Raw genomic sequence first — 17249 nt, 5'->3', positions numbered from 1 at the left:
AACAGTTTCTCTGTATGCTCTCCCACAAGTAACGCTGTGTCTCCAAAAATAAACTTTGTATCTATTTTTACAGTTTTTACCTCCTTGAAACATCCTTGCTTTCCATGGGGGTAAGAGCCGGGAAAAATGTGCGTCTGGCTTCTAGCCCCTGGTGGTCTAGTGGCTAGGGTTCCCAGTTTTCATCCAGGCTGCTGCTACTGCTAAGTCACTTCAGTTGTGTCCAACTCTGTGCGACCCCACAGACGGCAGCCCACCAGGCTCGCTCATCCCTGGGATTCTCCAGGCAAGAACACTGGAGTGGGTTGCCATTTCCTTCTCTAATGCATGAAAGGGAAAAGTGAAAGTGAAGTTGCTCAGTTGTGTCCAACCCTCAGCGACCCCATGGACTGCAGCCTTCCAGACTCCTCCATCCATGGGATTTTCCAGGCAAGAGTACTGGAGTGGGGTGCCATTGCCTCATCCAGGCTACCCCGGTTCAACTTCCAGGCAGGGAACAAAGAACTCTTTTCAGGACTGCTCGTTGTTGACTGTCTGAGATCATGCCCACCATTACAGTATCATCTGGAATAGTTTCACTGTCCTAAAAATTGTCTACATTTTACCTATTCATCCTGCTGTCCTCCCAACATCTAGTTATCACTTCTTAGTGTTTTTACAATAGTTTTTGTGTATTTCTTGAGTTTCCTTTCTTGATCTTAAATATGTATATTTACTTATTTATCTTTCTCCTTCACTGTCTTTACATAATAGGGATATTAAAATAAATTAATATTTTTGAATTGAACATTAAATATCAGATAAAATTAAGATTAAATTAATTATAATTATTATCTTTATTCTATAAAGTTGCTTAAATGTATTTTTTTGTTTGTTTATTTAAAAGAGGAGAGAACAAAGAAGGAAAAACCATATCTGCATATCTAGCAACACTTTTAATTTTAACAAATTCAATTTTGAAGAATCAAGCTGTATCTATTTCTGAATGCTTGAAGTTGCCAACTGACTCATTATCTCCTTTCTTTACCTAATATCAATGCATCTAAATTTTTGTCAAATACTCCTTTTTAACAGCATGACCAGAATAGGAGTTTCATATTAATTCCTAAATCTGATAGAATCATCCTGCTTTCCTATTTTCAAATACATTCCTCAAAAGCCTCTTAAATAACCAACTTTCAGAATTATTATATCAAAAGTTAATCTTTATAGGCGTCATTAACTTAATTGAGTAGATTAAGGGTAAACTAGAAAACAATAAAAAAGCAGGCAAACATAACCCTAACCTGTTTGAGTCTGGAAGAATTTTCTTTTTTCTTAAAGGGAAGGACAGGTTTCTGCCATGTGGCTGTACCTGGTGGTCCTCTTGGGCCTGTACTACCTCCTGCGCTGGTACCGAGAGAGGCAGGTGATGAGCCACCTCCGGGACAAGTTTGTCTTCATCACGGGCTGTGACTCAGGCTTTGGGAACCTCCTGGCCAGGCAGCTGGACCTACGAGGCTTGAGGGTTTTGGCTGCGTGTCTGACAGAGCAGGGGGCCGAGCAGCTGAGGAACCAGATGTCAGACAGGCTGCAGACAGTGATCCTGGACGTCACCAAGACAGAGAGCATCGCTGAGGCCACTGAGTGGGTGAAGGAAGATGTCGGGGACAGAGGTATGGCCAGGGGAAGTCTGTCCATTGGATAGGCTGCTTTGTCTTCAGTGTTTTAGAATTAGCAAAAACCATGCCAGGTGAAAAGTCTTGGGGCTCAGGGTGGGGATATATTTGGGACATGTTTTATTACACGAAGACTCAAAAATACATTAGCATTCATGGAGTAAGTGAACATACTTGGGACTGGCCTAAAAAAGTCAGGTTGTATGGAATATATGTGTATCAGAGTGGAAGGTAAAGCAGTGAGGAAACAGATTTAATATGTAAGAGTATGTATAGGTAGGGAAGATAGAATGAAGGCTAGAAAGGCAATGAGGGGAAAGAAAGAGGTGACTGTGGTGCAGAAACCGTAATTTGCATGCATGGTATCCTCTGAAAATCCAGAGTAAAAATGTTAACTCTGCCATGAGCAGGCTGCCATTATGCTGCTCGTATATAATTTTACATGTCTTTTCTTGAGAACAGTATAAATCTGTCTTTTTCAAAGGTAGCAAATGTTGAGAATCAGAAAAACCTACTGTATTCAGGGAGGGTTCTGGAAATGTCTTTATTGTTCAGTCAGTGCTGACAGTGAATTTATGATGAGTCGATCTTGAGAAAATAATTGAGATCAAGGTATACCCAAACTCCTGTCACCAAGACCCAGGCAAAATCTGTGTGTACTGTCTTCTCTTATCAGTCCTGGCATGAGTTTCTCAGACAGCCCAGGCAAGCAGCAGAGAGGGCTTCCTGTGAGGCTAAATAGGTGCCTTCCCTTTGGCAAGGGAGCAGCCAGATTTCTCAATTTTCTAGAAGAAAATCCAGGGCCGACCATTTGGGATCTGGAAGTGGTATGTCCTTCGGCTGAGTGAGCATTCCGCAGACTAATAGCTGTAGGTGTTGGTTCTTCTCCCTTTCTTGCACTCACCTGGCCTTGAACCATGTGCATCCTGGGCAAGAACTCTGAATACAGGGAATCCCTGAAAGAGAGGCTGAAACCAAGGAAAGGCACATTGACTGTCCCACTGCCCGTGCTGCGCTCAACATGAAGGAACTGCTGTTGCTCAGTCACTAGGTCGTGTCTGACCCAATGCACTGAAGCCTGACAGGCTCCTCTGTCCAAGGGATTTTCCAGGCAAGAATACTGCAGTGGGTTGCCATTTCCTTCTCCAGGGGATCTTCCCATTCCAGGGATCAAACCCACATCTCCTGCATCTGCTGCATTGGCAGGCGGATTCTTTACCACTAGCCCTACCTGGGAAGCTTGAAGGAACTGCTGCTTTCTCTCAAGTTCTGCATGTTTCTTTCTTGCATAGCCCTTCTGCTCCCAGTGCTGAAAGGAAATTGAGAATTAATTCCCTCTGTCCATGCTGTGTGGTCCTCTCAGCTGCAAATGTTCCAGTAGTTGGCACAGGTGGAGGACACTTTATCCTTATTTTTGTAAAAGGCTCTGGGACCATTTTTGGGGGGCGGGGGTTGCTGTTTAAATGTCTTCTTTTGGCACTTTGGCAAAATGCTTGTTCACAATTACTGAGAACAGCATGACTTTCTAGTTTAAATTCATGACACAAAAACTTACTAAATTTTTGTTTGAGCTACATAGCTACTGAGGCCAAATAAAAGAGGATGAGATATTGCCTTGCTTCAGGCTGAACGTCCAGCTGGTCACTGTAGAGGCCCTGCACTGCACAGCAGATCAAAGGCATGGAAATGCATCCACATCTACATACAGAAAAGATTTTCTCTTAGTTAAAAAGTAAATTTTAAAATAAAGCTTTATTTGAAAACAAACTAGTGCTAGAAATAAAACTATCACAACTGACTATAATTTATTTTAATTGGTGATTGTCTGTGACTCTGTAGCTATTATCACAAACACACAATGTGAGAAATGTGAGAAACTTGAACTCTTAAATTGTTTACAGAACAATGAACCATTAATTAGGTTGACATGTATTTTGTAATCATTTATTTCACAAAGTGTTCTATTTGGTCACATTATTTCAAGATCTTGGAGTGAATAAGGACTTTGTACTGCCTCAAGTATTTTCAAAACACCCTTAAATTCCTTGAGCCCCAGGACGCATGTCTCCTTTGAAGTTTTGTTTTTCTCTTCCTCTCCTGTAGTAATGAGAGAAAAATGAAAAGGGGGTTTGGCCCTTTCAGAGATAAGTCTCTATATGTTATGAAAGGTTGAAGCCTCAAAACCTCACACCCTCAATGCTCCAGAAATAAGCCTCCTCCTTAAGCAGCTAAATCTGATGCATTTGGGGACTGCTGATGCCAATGGCTTCCTGTGGTCACAGTTTTATTCATCCTGCATCTCTGAATTGGAGCCTCTCCTTTAAAGGCCACCCCTGGCTGAAGGCTTCTCTCTAAATCTAGTTACGCATACTTTTCTGACTTTTTTGGAATTTAATCTTGGTTGTACTGATTATCAGTGTAGTCCCTTTTTCCAATACAACTTTTATTGCAAGCAATTTTAAATTTCTTGAGAGAATGATTGATGTCTTAACTATTTGAATATATATTATTTACACATACAGTCTCCTATGATACTGGATGACATTGGCACATAAGAATCAGTAAACACCCCAGCACAGATCCCTCACTCTCTTCCCTTTAAAAAAAAATGAGATATACTTGCTTTACAATGTTGTGTTGGTTTCTGCTGTACAAAAAAAATGAATCAGCTATAAGCATACATATATTCCCTCTCTCTTGGACCTCTCCCTCACCCCCTTCCCCCATGCCACCATCTGGGTCATCACAGAGCCCTGCTCTGAGCTCCCTGTACGATACAGAAGGTATTCTCTGCTTTTTGAGAATGGGATCTCTGAAGTGGAGAATGGCCTCTGTTGGGATTTTGAGCCAAGGACATAAATTGTGGAAGATGTCACTTCTTTTCTATTCATATCCCCATCTTCTGCAAAGTTCTAAAAAATGAATAAAGGAAAGAAAGTAATATTGTTAAAAAAAAGTAATATTGATATTGGGGAATCATTACTTAAAGACCATTTTCACAATACAAGAGTGTATATTCTCTTCCTTTCAGTCTTTTTGGGTTATGAGAGTGGTGGAGAGAAGACCAGGAATTGTGAGACAATGAAAGAAATGTTAAGGGGTTTCCCAGGTGGTGATAGTGGTAAAGAACCTGCCTGCCAACGCAGGAGATGTAAGAGATGTGGGTTTGATCCCTGGGTTGAGAAGATGCCCTGGAGGAGGGCATGGCAACCCACTCCAGCATTCTTGCCTGGAGAATCCCATGGACAGAAGAGCCTGGCAGGCTATGGTCTGTGGGGTGAAGCGGCTTAGCACATACACACATGAAGGAACACGAAATTTAAGACCTTTCCCTTTGTTTATTTTTGTAAGTTCCAATCTGTTCTCTCTGAGTTACCGTCCTGTTGCCAGGACCCTGCCACCTGGGTAAGTTTACTCTGAACATTGTCCAACATTGGCAATTCTTGGTCAGTGTGTATGAAAACACCAGGATGTATCAAAAGTCATGGGGACAGTACAGTAATTTGTTGGTTAAAAATTAATATTTTAATTAAATATTAAAATTAATATTGGTTAAAAATTAATATTTGAGTTTGGCTTCTCTGGTGGCTCAGATGGTAAAGTGTCTGCTTGCAATGCGGGAGACCTAGGTTCTATCTCTGGGTTGGAAAGATCTCCTGGAGAAGGAAATGGCAATCCACTCCAGTGTTCTTGCCTGGAAAATTCCATGGATGGAGGAACCTGGTAGGCTACAGTCCATGGGGTCGCAAAGAGTAGGACACGACTGAGCCACTTCACTTCAAGGTTGTACAGGGTTCAAGATAAATTGGAAAGGAGTTAAGATTATCTTTGATTTCACTCTCTGTTGGTCACTCATATTTCCATTGTTTTTTAAAAGGAAGGAAAGTGTACTATCATCTCAGGTATGGGAGAGTGTGAGAGTTAATAACTGAGTCATGAGAACATACCGCTTCAGGATATTGCATACAAAGCTTAATGATATACAAAATAAGTAATTTTTAGTCCTGTTGTTTACTGAGCTCTGCAAGATTTTCAAAGCAAAGACAGGGCAATGGGGCTGAGGCCTGCTGGGCTCATTTCTTTCCTAGAGCCTGAGACATCTTAGTTGCATCCCATTTTTTTTTTTTTGCCTTTTTTTTTTTTTTTGCATCCCATTCTTAAAACAACCACCTCTACTCTTTCCAGCTCACTGCAGCTCTCCCCCAGATCCCAAATTTTCAGGCCCAGCAGGACCTGCAATCCATTGATCCAAATATTTTTCGCAAATCCTCATCCCTTGATATTACCTGTCTTCATTCCATGATCTGTTACTGTGATCACCCCATTGCATATGCCTGACACTCTCTCATCCCCTTTTCTCTCTTAGTAGTACTTGGTAAAACCACAAGCCTGGGTAATACCATCTCTCACTGCCCCATGCCTGTCCTTGTAGAAAAATTCATGATCACAACCCTCTAGTGAGCTTTTATGCTATTGCTGTTGTATATGGTTATACTCCATTCATTCTCCTAATTTCCAAACAACCATTTCAAACTTTTCCTCTCTTCATACCCACAACTCATTCCCTCCTACCCTTGCTCTGGGCTAATGACCTACTTAACTGAGAAAAACTAAAGCAATTGGCAGAGAATTTCCCCAGACTCTTCCTATCTCCTCTACCCATCTACCATTATCTGTACCAGCACAGCCTGCCCTAGGCATCCTCCTGCCTGGCAGTATTTATTGCAGCTGTTTTTTTCACTTAAACCTATCTAAGCTCCAGATGGTCCTTTGACCCATTTTTCTTCCGTAAAATAGAACTTGCTCAGTTCTCTATTTTACTAGGAAGCTTGTCCCAACCACCTCACTCAGTATGGTGACAAACAGTCCTCACCAGCCCACCCAGTCCTGCTCACCAGCTTTTTAAGTCCATTACTATTTACCACCATCTAACATACTCGGAGAAGGCAATGGCAACCCACTCCAGTACTCTTGCCTGGAAAATCCCATGGATGGAGGAGCCTGGTGGGCTGCAGTTCATGCAGTCGCCAAGATATGATTGAGCAACTTCACTTTCACTTTTTACTTTGATGCATTGAAGAAGGAAATGGCAACCCACTCCAGTGTTCTTGCCTGGAGAATCCCAGGAACGGGGGAGTCTGGTGGGCTGCTGTCTATAGGGTCACACAGAGTTGGACATGACTGAAGTGACTTAGCAGCAGCAGCAAGAACATACTTTAGGTCTTCTCTGTAGCTCAAACGGTAAAGAATCTGCCTGCAATGCAGGAGACCAAGGTTCGATCCCTGGGTCAGGAAGATCCCCTGGAGAAGGGAATGGCAATCCACTCCAGTATTCTTGTCTGGAGAATCCCATGAACAAAGGAGCCTGGTGGGCTCAGTCCATGGAATTGCAAAGAGTTGGACTCGACTGAGCAACTAACACTACTAACATACTCTATCAGGCTTCCCAGGTGGTGCTGCTGCTGCTGCTGCTGCTCAGTCGCTTCAGTCGTATCCGACTCTGTGTGACCCCATAGACGGCAGCCGACCAGGCTCCCCCGTCCCTGGGATTCTCCAGGCAAGAACACTGGAGTGGGTGGCTATTTCCGTCTCCAATGCATGAAAGTGAAAAGTGAAAGTGAAGTTGCTCAGTCGGGTCTGACTCCTAGTGACCCCATGGACTGCAGCCCACCAGGCTCCTCCATCCATGGGATTTTCCAGGCAAGAGTACTGGAGTGGGGTGCCATTGCCCTGGTGGTGCTAGTGCTAAAGAATCTGGCTGCAATGGAGGAGACCAAATGCAGTTCGATCCCTGGGTCAGGAAGATCCCTTGGAGGAGGGCATGGCAACACACTTCAATAATCTTGCCTGGAGAATCCCCTGGATAGAGGAGCCTGGCGGGCTACAGTCCATAGGGCCACACAGAGTTGGACAAAACTGAAGTGACTTCCCATGCACACTAAAACATACTTTATAATTTTCCAGTCTATTGGATTTATTGTTTATCTTCCTCAAGAGAATGTGGCTTGAACACTGAAATGATTCATAAATGGGTTTTCTGTCTCTAACTAATACCTTTTGTTTCTACCCCAGGCCTCTGGGGTTTGGTGAACAATGCTGGCATCCTTCTGCCTGCTGCCCCGAATGAATGGCAGACTAAAGATGACTTCTCCAAGATCTTGAATGTGAACTTGATTGGCCTCATCGAGGTGACACTGAGCTTTCCTCCCCTGATCAGAAAGACCAGGGGAAGAGTAGTCAATGTTTCTAGTCCAGCTAGGAGAGTATCCCTGTTTGGCGGTGGCTACTGCATTTCTAAGTAGAGGGTAGAAGCTTTATCCGACAGTCTGAGGTAAGGCTCAACCTCTGAGGAAGACTTGACTGTGGCTAGGAGTGTATTTGTGAACGGTGAGCCTGGGTTCCTGATATATAGATGGCAACTAAAATGAAAAACTTTGGAAATGGAATGTCTAAATCTTTTCACAATATAAGGTAGTACATTAGGGAATGTGAAAAATGTGTTAGGATTTATTTGGTCTTAATTGCCACTCCTATAAGATTTCTATGTGTTTCAAACAAATTTAATATATTTCTGTAAGACATATATATGTATAAAATATAAATGAATATTATGTATGTAATGTATACTTCATATGTAAATGATAAGAGTCTGTCACTAAAAAATTATTTGCCTTGTTCATTAAGTACCTTAAGTCACTAAACCTGACTGACGGTTCTCATAAGGAAAGACTGAACCTTGGTGGGTTAAAGGGAAAGCTCTGGGCCAAGCATTCTATTCACTCCTCACAGAAAACTCATGCATAAGACAGGATGATTCTCTATGGTCAAGTGTGAAGTTGAGCCAGGATCTGAACTCAGTTCTGTGGGTGAAAATCTCTGGAGTGGGCATACAGCAAATATGAACATGAGTATGTGCTGGTGCATAGAGGCACCGACAAGGGGGTGACTTACCTTTCCCTGGGGCAGAGGTCAAGGAAGGCTTCACAAAGACACTGAGTTCTAACCTGAGCAGTAGGTAAGGAGGAAGAGGCTCAGGGGTTCAGGGAGCTGTCACAGAGGAGGGAGTGTCTGTAAGAGAGTGGTGTGAGATGGGCAGCAAGAGGCAGCATCAAAGCCCAGATCTGAAGCTTTTCAGAAAGCAATCTATGGGTGTTGGCCCTTCTCATTTTACTTGAATATCTTCCCAAGATGCTTGAGTGTACTCTTTCATATTCTTCCCTGACCCAAATGCCTTTCTTGAAACATTCTGCCTTGGGCATTCTTTGCTTAAGAAGGGGTGGGATTGATAAGGTCAGACACCAGTATCGTTTCCTTGGTTAGCACTCTCTCACCTTGTGTTTCAGAAGGGACCTCAGTCATTTTGGCATTCGTGTTGTTCTCATAGTACCTGGAAAGTACAAAACATCCATTTTCCCTGACAATATGCAGGATATTCTTGAGGGGATCTGGAGTCAAGTGTCCCCAGAGGTGAAAGAGAGCTATGGACAGAAGTACTTTGAAGACTGTAAGTCCTTCCTCTATTCCCCCAGAGCAGGGATGGCAGAGTTATTAACTTCCCAAGTCCTTGCTGTGTATAGCAGGAGGCCCAGCTCACTTGCTGCTGTCCCTCCTGCTTCACTCAGGCTGTCAGGTTTCCCCTGAGCCCCAACACCTGCTCAGTATATGAAAGCTCTGTGCCAGGTACTATGGAAGAATTAACTCTGTCAGTTCTCATAACCCTGGAAGGAAAGTTCTGGTGTTATCCCTCATTTACAGATAAGAAAGCTGAAGCCTGAAATATTGAGTCATTTCCCAAGATTGCTCTGCAAGTCAGTGGCAGAGTAATGAATTGAATCCTTCAATATTTGGACATGACTGAGTGACTGAGCACACACACAAACACATATATGTGTGCATTACACACACACACACACACATATATATACACACACACACATATAATATTGCTCTAGACAACTTTAGCCCAATAGAAATACAATGCTAGCGACAACTGTAAGCCACATATGCATTTTTAATTTTTCTAACAGCCACATTAAAGAAAAACAACAGACAGGTGAATTTAGTTCAGAACAGACTCTATCCAGAATACTGTCATTTCAACAAATCAATATAAAAAAATTACGACTGAGATATTTTACATTCTTTCTTTGTACTAAGTCTTTGCAACCCAATGTGAAATTTTACATTTATTGTGCATATCAATCAGATTGACCACATTTCTTATGCTCAGTTGCCACATGTGGCTCTGGCTGCAGTGCTGGACAGCACAACTGCAGAGCTTGTGCCCTGAGCCCTGCATCCTGCACCCTCTTGCACAGCCCTCCAGCAGCTACCACCCACCCAGCCTCAGACCTGGAAAACAAGACCACTCTCTTCCTGTCCTGTACTCCCCCCACTCCTCCAACATTGCTTGTTACCTTGTATTTTCTCCTGTTTCTTTTCAAGTTAATGTGTTACCACAGTTCTAACTTCCCCCGCCCCCCCTCTATAACAGATTGCCAGTATTTTCATGGCCTCATTGCTAAAGGAAAGGAGAATCTAAGCCCCGTCGCCAGCTTCATGGAGCACAACCTGACTGCTGTTCACCCTCGTATCTGCTACTCTATTGACTGGAACAGCAAATGCTTCACTTTTGCTCTGTCTTATTTACCAACACCTGTGGCAGACTTTATCCTTTGTCATATTTTATAGGTGATCAGGCACTAAAATGCTTTGTAGTCTGTGAGTTCAATCTAAACACTTGATTCTAGATGGGGAGCAGTCATCAGATTTTCTTCTTGAAAGGAGAATGAACCAGAGGAACATGCAGCTCTCTGCTCCAATGGGTCCTCAGAGATGATGCCATATTTTAGTTCACAAATTTTCAGATTCTTTCAAAAAATACTTGGTGCATACCTCTAATATTCCAGGCACAGTTCTGGGTGCTAAAGATTCATCCATATACAAAACAAGGTCCCTGCCTTGTGGCACTCACTTTCTAGCTGGATCACTCCAGTGTGGGATGACTCTACCGAGAGAATTTTCAAAGTTCAAAGGGCTATCGGGTCTCTTAACCTGGTGTAAGAGGTGTGGGCATGGTCATAGCTACTAACTTGAGAGTCTCACATTATTGGTGGTTTTCTATTTTAGATATAAATTATTTTCTTTCCAGCAGTTTTTTAAAAAATCTTACTTTTCTGAAGATTAAATTAGTTTATCAAATAAATCAATGGATTAAATAATTTAGTCCTCTTCTTGTTAACTTTTGAAATACTCAGACTTAACTACCTCTGTCTGGGCTTCCCTTGTAGCTCAAATGGTAAAGAATCTGCCTGTAATGTGGGAGACCTGAGTTCGATCTCTGGATTGGGAAGATCCCCTGGAGAAGGAAATGGAAACCTACTCCACTATTCTTGCCTGGAAAATCCCATGGACAGAGGAGCCTGGCGGACTACAGTCCATGGGATTGCAAAGAGTCGGACATGACTGAGTGACTAACACATACATATACACACGACTACCTCTGCCCAGATTCTCTGTCAGTGGTCACCTGCATGACTCTGTGAAAGTGTTCCTCTAGTCCTTGGCTTGTTTTTTGACCCCTACTTTGCCCCAGATCAACCTCACTCTCCTCCCCTCACCAAATTCTTCTCAGTTCTGCTCCCTTCCCCACTTAGCTTTGGGGATAGTAAGTTGAGGGTAGGGAAACTGGCCTTGGGAATCAAAAAGGGCCAAGGTCGGATCCTAACTCTGCTATTTCTGACTGTGTAACTCTGGGCAAAGGTATTGCTCTGAGTTTGCTTCTCTTAAATGAGAATAATATTGTCCCATATGTCTGTTTCAAGAGTTCGGAGAGACTCAAGGTGCTTTGAGACGGATCCTTCTTTCTGCCTTTGGAGGATATTCTTGCAAGTTATGCTTCAAATATTCTAAAACTAACCATTTGTCCTTGTGTCTCTCTTCATGCTTGGTCACTCAGTTGTGTCCGACTCTTTGTGATCCTGTGGACTGTAGCCCACCAGGCTCCTCTGTCCATGGGATTCTCCAGGCAAGAATACTGGATTGGGTTGCCATTTCCCTTTCCAGGGGATCTTCCCAATCTAGGGATTGAACCTGCATCTCCTGGGGCTCCTGCATTGGCTGGCAGATTCTTTACCACTGAGCCACCTGGGACTCTCTTAGCAATATCTAATTATATGATGCTTTGGACTCATCATACCATATCTACATTGAAAAATACTTAGCTCATGGGGGATAATGCTATGAGATAGGTAACCTCTTATTATCCCCGCTTAGTTGTGTGAAAACTCAAACTGAGAATGGCTCACTTTTCTTAGTTCTGAGAATCTCCAGCTAAGCACAGGACAGGTCTCCTGACTCCAAGTCTCATGGTTGCCTAAATGGATAAATAGAACTCTCATGCTATGCCAACATTTCTATTCTTGTAGTGATAAAATCATACATTTTTCACATTGAAAAATTATCATTTGATGTCCTACCCGGCAGAATCTTAGGTATTTCAAAGAGAAAATTATGTCTGTGTTGGAATTATTGCTATGTTTGGAGACATGGGAACTTGCTGTCTGCATAATACATTCATCCTGTCAGAATTATTCTGCTTTACAAATGAGAGAATACTGATTTCTGCTATCTTTGACTGCACAGACCTTGTCCGAATCAAATGGACAGTTACAGAGGAAAATTTGTCATCACTGTTCTGACATTATTTTCAATAAGGATAATTCTAAAATGAGGTGACCAACAAATCAAACCATCATAAATAAATCATCATATGTTAAGATCCTCCTAAGTTGGAGATTTCACATGAATATTGCTACCATTTAAATAGTATGTTAAAAGAGTCAAATATGTGAGATACATGGTAAGGACAGTGATCTCACTGTAAAATCTTCCCTGGTGTAAAAGCTTCCCTGGTGGCTCAGTGGTTAAGGACAGTGGTAAGGACAGTGATCTCACTGTAAGCCCTGATAAGCATAGCATTTATCCTCAGAGTTCTGATGGCAGAAAAATCTAACCTCTTTTCTTCTAATAATTTGGCAGATTAAAAAACATTTTGCCTGGATGGGAGGGTAGTTCGGGGGAGAATGGATACATGTGTATATATGGCTGTATCCTTTCACTGTTCACCTGAAATGGTCACAACAATTTTTGTTGATTGGCTATATCCCAATACAAATTAAAAAGTTAAAAAATAAATAACTTGATTTCTGAAATCTAGCTTAAGAAATCCAATTAAAACAACATTTTATTGAGTAACTATTACATCCTAGTCATTGGGCCAAGTGGTGAAGGAAAAGTCAAATAACAGCTCTCGATTTTAAGATGGCAGCAGGGGCTTCCCTGGTGGCTCAGTGGTTAAAGAATCTGTCTGCCAATGCAGGAGACACAGATTTGATCTCTGGGCCGGGAAGATCCCACACACCTCAGAACAACTAAGCCCAAGCTCCCCAACTACTGAGCCTGTGCTCTAGAGTCCAGGAGCTGCAACTACTGAGCCCACGTGCCGCAACTTCTGAAGCCCTCATGACCTACAGCCCGAGTCCCACAACAAGAGAGTAGGCCTTGCTCACCACAGCTAGAGAAAAGCCCGCACAGCAACAAAGATCCAGGACAGCCAAAAGTAACTAACTAAATGAAGTTATTTAAAAAGATGCAGCAGACTGAAATTACTGTAACCTTAACCTTTACACTAAATCCTAGAAAAGGGGGAACAAAGTGAAGGGGAGAGACCATGTAAGTGAAAGTGAAAGTGTTAGTCACTTAGTCGTGTCCGACTCTTTGTGACCCCATGGACTGCAGGCCCCAGGTTCCTCTGTCCACGGAATTTTCCAGGCAAGAATACTGGAGTGGGTTGACATTTCCTTCTCCAGGAGATCTTCCTGACTCAGGGACCTAACCCTGGTCTCCTGCATTGCAGGCTGAGTCTACTGTCTGAGCTGCCAAGGAAGTCCATGTAAGATGTATATTATGCTTCTTTTCGGAACATGTATATAAATATATATATATATATATATATATATGAATACAAACTTCAAAAATGCAAGAATATACATTAAGCTAATGGCATGCAGGGGTTACTACTAGAGAAAAAGAAAACACTATAAGTCAAGGATAATTGTCAAAAAAGGCTTAAGTATTATTTGCAATGCTATAATTAAAAAATAAAGACATAGATATACATTATAATTTAATATGTAGTAATAAAATAACATTAAAAAATGAGGTGCTGAAAATTCACTCAATGCCATAACGATGAGTCAAGTTAAGGCAGGCATTGACACTGTGGAGGGTTTGGGGAATGGGTGGAGTGTCAGAGAATCTGAGCATGAGCTGAAGGAGGGGACTGCTTGTGCAGGAGAGCTGTCCAGATTTACCTGGGTGAGTATTGTGGTCACATAGGAGGGCTGCCCAGCATGGTTTGTTGGAGCCCAGTGGAAGTAAGAAGGGTGTTTGCACATGGAAGGGGGTTGCGGCAGTGATGGGAAATTGCTTTCATAAAGGGGGCAGATTGAATAAATGACTATATTAATAAGATTTGTTACTTATAGAGAAAGGAGCTACAAATATGCAAAGGCAAAAACTCTATTTTGATTTTGGACTGAAACTGGAGGTATTGTTGTGAGCCCATGGTTTTCCATACAAGTAAATATAGATTTAAATATGTATACAAACTTATACACATGTATACACACTTATACACATGTATACACATATCCGTACATATACATTTTGTTGTTCAGATGCCAAGTCGTGTCTGACTCTCTGCGACCCCATGGACTGCCGCATGGCAGGCCTCGTCCCTCACCATCTCCAGGAGTTTGACCAAGTTCATGTCCATTGCATTGGTGATGCCATCAAACCACCTCATCCTCTGTCACCCTCTTCTCCTTCTGCCTTCAATCTTTCCCAGCATTAGGGTCTTTTCCAATGAGTCGGCTCTTCATATCAGGTGGCCAAAGTATTGGAACTTCAGCTTCAGCATCAGTCCTTCCAATGAGTATTCAGGGTTGATTTCCTTTAGGACTGACTTGTTTGATCTCCTTGCTGTCCAAGGGACTCTCAAGAGTCTTCTGTAGCACCATAGTTTAAAAGCATCAATTCTTTGGTGCTCTAGTCTTCTTCACTGAAAGGGCTTGGGAAGAATAACACAATAGCAATAGCAATCAGAAAACTTTGTATCTAGATCTTGACTTCTGACTACCATTGTCTACTAAAAGGAAACAAGACTACTTAGAGAAGTGGTTGACTCTGGACAGGTGCTGGGAATATGCAAGATGAGTTTGGACCATCTTGTTGAAGGAGAAAGGAAGTAAGCACTCAAAGGATGAAGAAATTTGTCAAAATGACACAGAAGGTAGATTCCAGGGGCTCCCACTGAACAAATCTATGAGTATTTGAGCATCAAAATAAATATCTAAAAAACAGATATTTAGCCAATTGATCAAAACAAAAAACCATAAGCCATATTGACATGGAGGATCTGTTTGACCCATCACAAAGCTCCATCCCCTTGGTCACAGCCTTTTGTTTAGAGATAAGCACATGACTCATATAAGGTTAATAAGGTAGGTCATTAGTAGGAATTGATATGTGGCTACAGCAAAAATTTCATTTTCCTCCAGGATTTTTTATCTGGGAACAGTAAGTATAGGATACTGGTGGCCATCTTGCCTACTACATGGAAAGAGCCAATTCTTTTTGAGGTGCAAAGCCAAGCAGTGATAAGTAGAATTGAGAGCTGGGATGAGAAACCACAAAGACATTATTTGGTCCCCTGGATTCAGTAGGGCCAGAAGCTAGTTACCTCCCTGGTTTCCCTGCCCTGGTTATGTGGAGATGTTTTCTTTTCTTTTCTTTTTGTATATTTGTTTATCTCTCAATTTGTGAAAATGTCCTTAATTCGTTGATGTAGCAAACAAACTTCAACTTCAACTCTGATTGCTATGCAAAAGAACAGAAGATAATCTGCTTTGCAACGAACTTTAAAGTTCAACTGCACACAGGCAACATGCTATATATGAAAAAATTACTAACTGAACTGCAGGTATTAAATACTGAAAAAGAGCTAGCTGTTTATTATAATTTATTTTATTTAACAATCTAGGAAGTTCACAGCCATCAGCAGTTCCAGTGGAATTTCAGGTGCAATTGGGAATTCAGGAATCTCCTTGGAGCTGTTAGTGTATTGAATCTTGTAGGTAAAATACATGCATACTTTTGATAGCACATGTGAAGGGATCTCTCTAAAATTGACTTCATTAGTTTTGTTCTCAGCAAAGTGACCTGGGCCACTCAACATGGTTTTTATTGTTTCTGATGTTAGCACATGTTCTCTCTTTACAATAAATTCATGACCATCTGAAGATATCAGTTTGACATATATCAGGGCCCTCACACCCACCATAGGTTTTCTCTTCTCCATCCATTATGTTCTTATGAAATTCTACTTGGCTTCCACAGGAACTTTAGTAGTTTCTCATCAGCTCTACACCAATCCCAGCCACTGCACTGGGTCCCCACTCACCGCCACAGCCCCTACACCAGGGATGCCCTGTACCACCCTCCCTGCCCACCTACCCCTCCCCCTCCGCCCCCCGCCTAGGTTCTGGGGTAGCAGCTGTTTTCTTTTATTCTTAAGATAGTTTGGTTTGGATTTCTATCACTTGTATCCCAAGTGTTCTACTATAGAGGTATATACACTTAAAATGATAATTTCAGTAAAATATATAACTAGATATAGAGAAGCATGATGTGGATCAGAGAAAGTGTTATTTAGCCCAACCTAGTCCTTTATAACCTAGTCCTTTATGGAGAAGGCGATGGCACCCCACTCCAGTACTCTTGCCTGGGAAGTCCCATGGATGGGGGAGCCTGGCAGGCTGCAGTCCATGGGGTCACTAAGAGTCAGACACGATTGAGTGACTTCACTTTCACTTTTCACTTTCATGCATTGCAGAAGGAAATGGCAACCCACTCCAGTGTTCTTGCCTGGAGAATCCCAGGGACGGGGGAGCCTGATGGTGAGAGAGTCATTTCCTAGGCAGGTTGATAAGGAGTCTAGGGGTCCCCAAGGAGAGAGGGGTCTGGAATTCTCAAGGGGGAAGAAAGGACAAACTTTTTTTCCTTCTCTACATTCCTTAGGATTATATAACAATGTATCCTGCATGAGGACAGTCTCTGGATTAAACCTTCTGGCTAATTCTGTTATCTTAAAATGTAAATTATGGGAGTAGACCTGGTCTTTACAAGGATGTATCCTGCCTGAGGACAGTCTCTGGGTTAAACCTTCTGGCTAATTCTGTTATCTTAAAATGTAAATTATGGGAGTAGACCTGGTCTTTACAAGGATGTATCCTGCCTGAGGACAGTCACTGGATTAAACCTTCTGGCTAATTCTGTTATTTTAAAATGTAAATTATGGGAGTAGGTCTGGTGAGGTCTTTACAACCTCCAGACATTCTTTGGATTCATTGGAGAGTATATAATTTCATTGCTAACACTAGCAAGGGGGTACTCTTTCTGCCCCCTTCTAATGCCTATGTCAGAAGCTTTCTCTATTTCCTTTATACTTTAATAAAACTTTATTACACAAAA

At 42.1% G+C, this 17249-nt stretch overlaps 2 pseudogenes across 1 annotated transcript; one reads left to right on the top strand and one right to left on the bottom strand.

Annotated features, from left to right (window-relative positions):
* The first annotated feature begins 366 nt into the window (after positions 1–366).
* On the top strand, positions 367–17249 carry LOC147372025 (retinol dehydrogenase 16-like; annotated as a pseudogene). The gene is made up of 4 exons (XR_015163893.1): positions 367–1652; positions 7728–7986; positions 8999–9159; positions 10150–17249. The product of XR_015163893.1 is annotated as a retinol dehydrogenase 16-like (transcript).
* On the bottom strand, positions 15748–16081 carry LOC147372026 (elongin-C pseudogene; annotated as a pseudogene).

The sequence above is a fragment of the Bos grunniens genome, chromosome 5 (genome assembly GCF_055505025.1).
Source record: "Bos grunniens cultivar Pamir isolate PY7600 chromosome 5, Bosgru_T2T1.0, whole genome shotgun sequence".
Lineage (NCBI taxonomy): Eukaryota > Metazoa > Chordata > Mammalia > Artiodactyla > Bovidae > Bos > Bos grunniens.
Note: the sequence above shows the minus strand (reverse complement) of the source record. Positions and strands in the feature narration are given on the sequence as shown.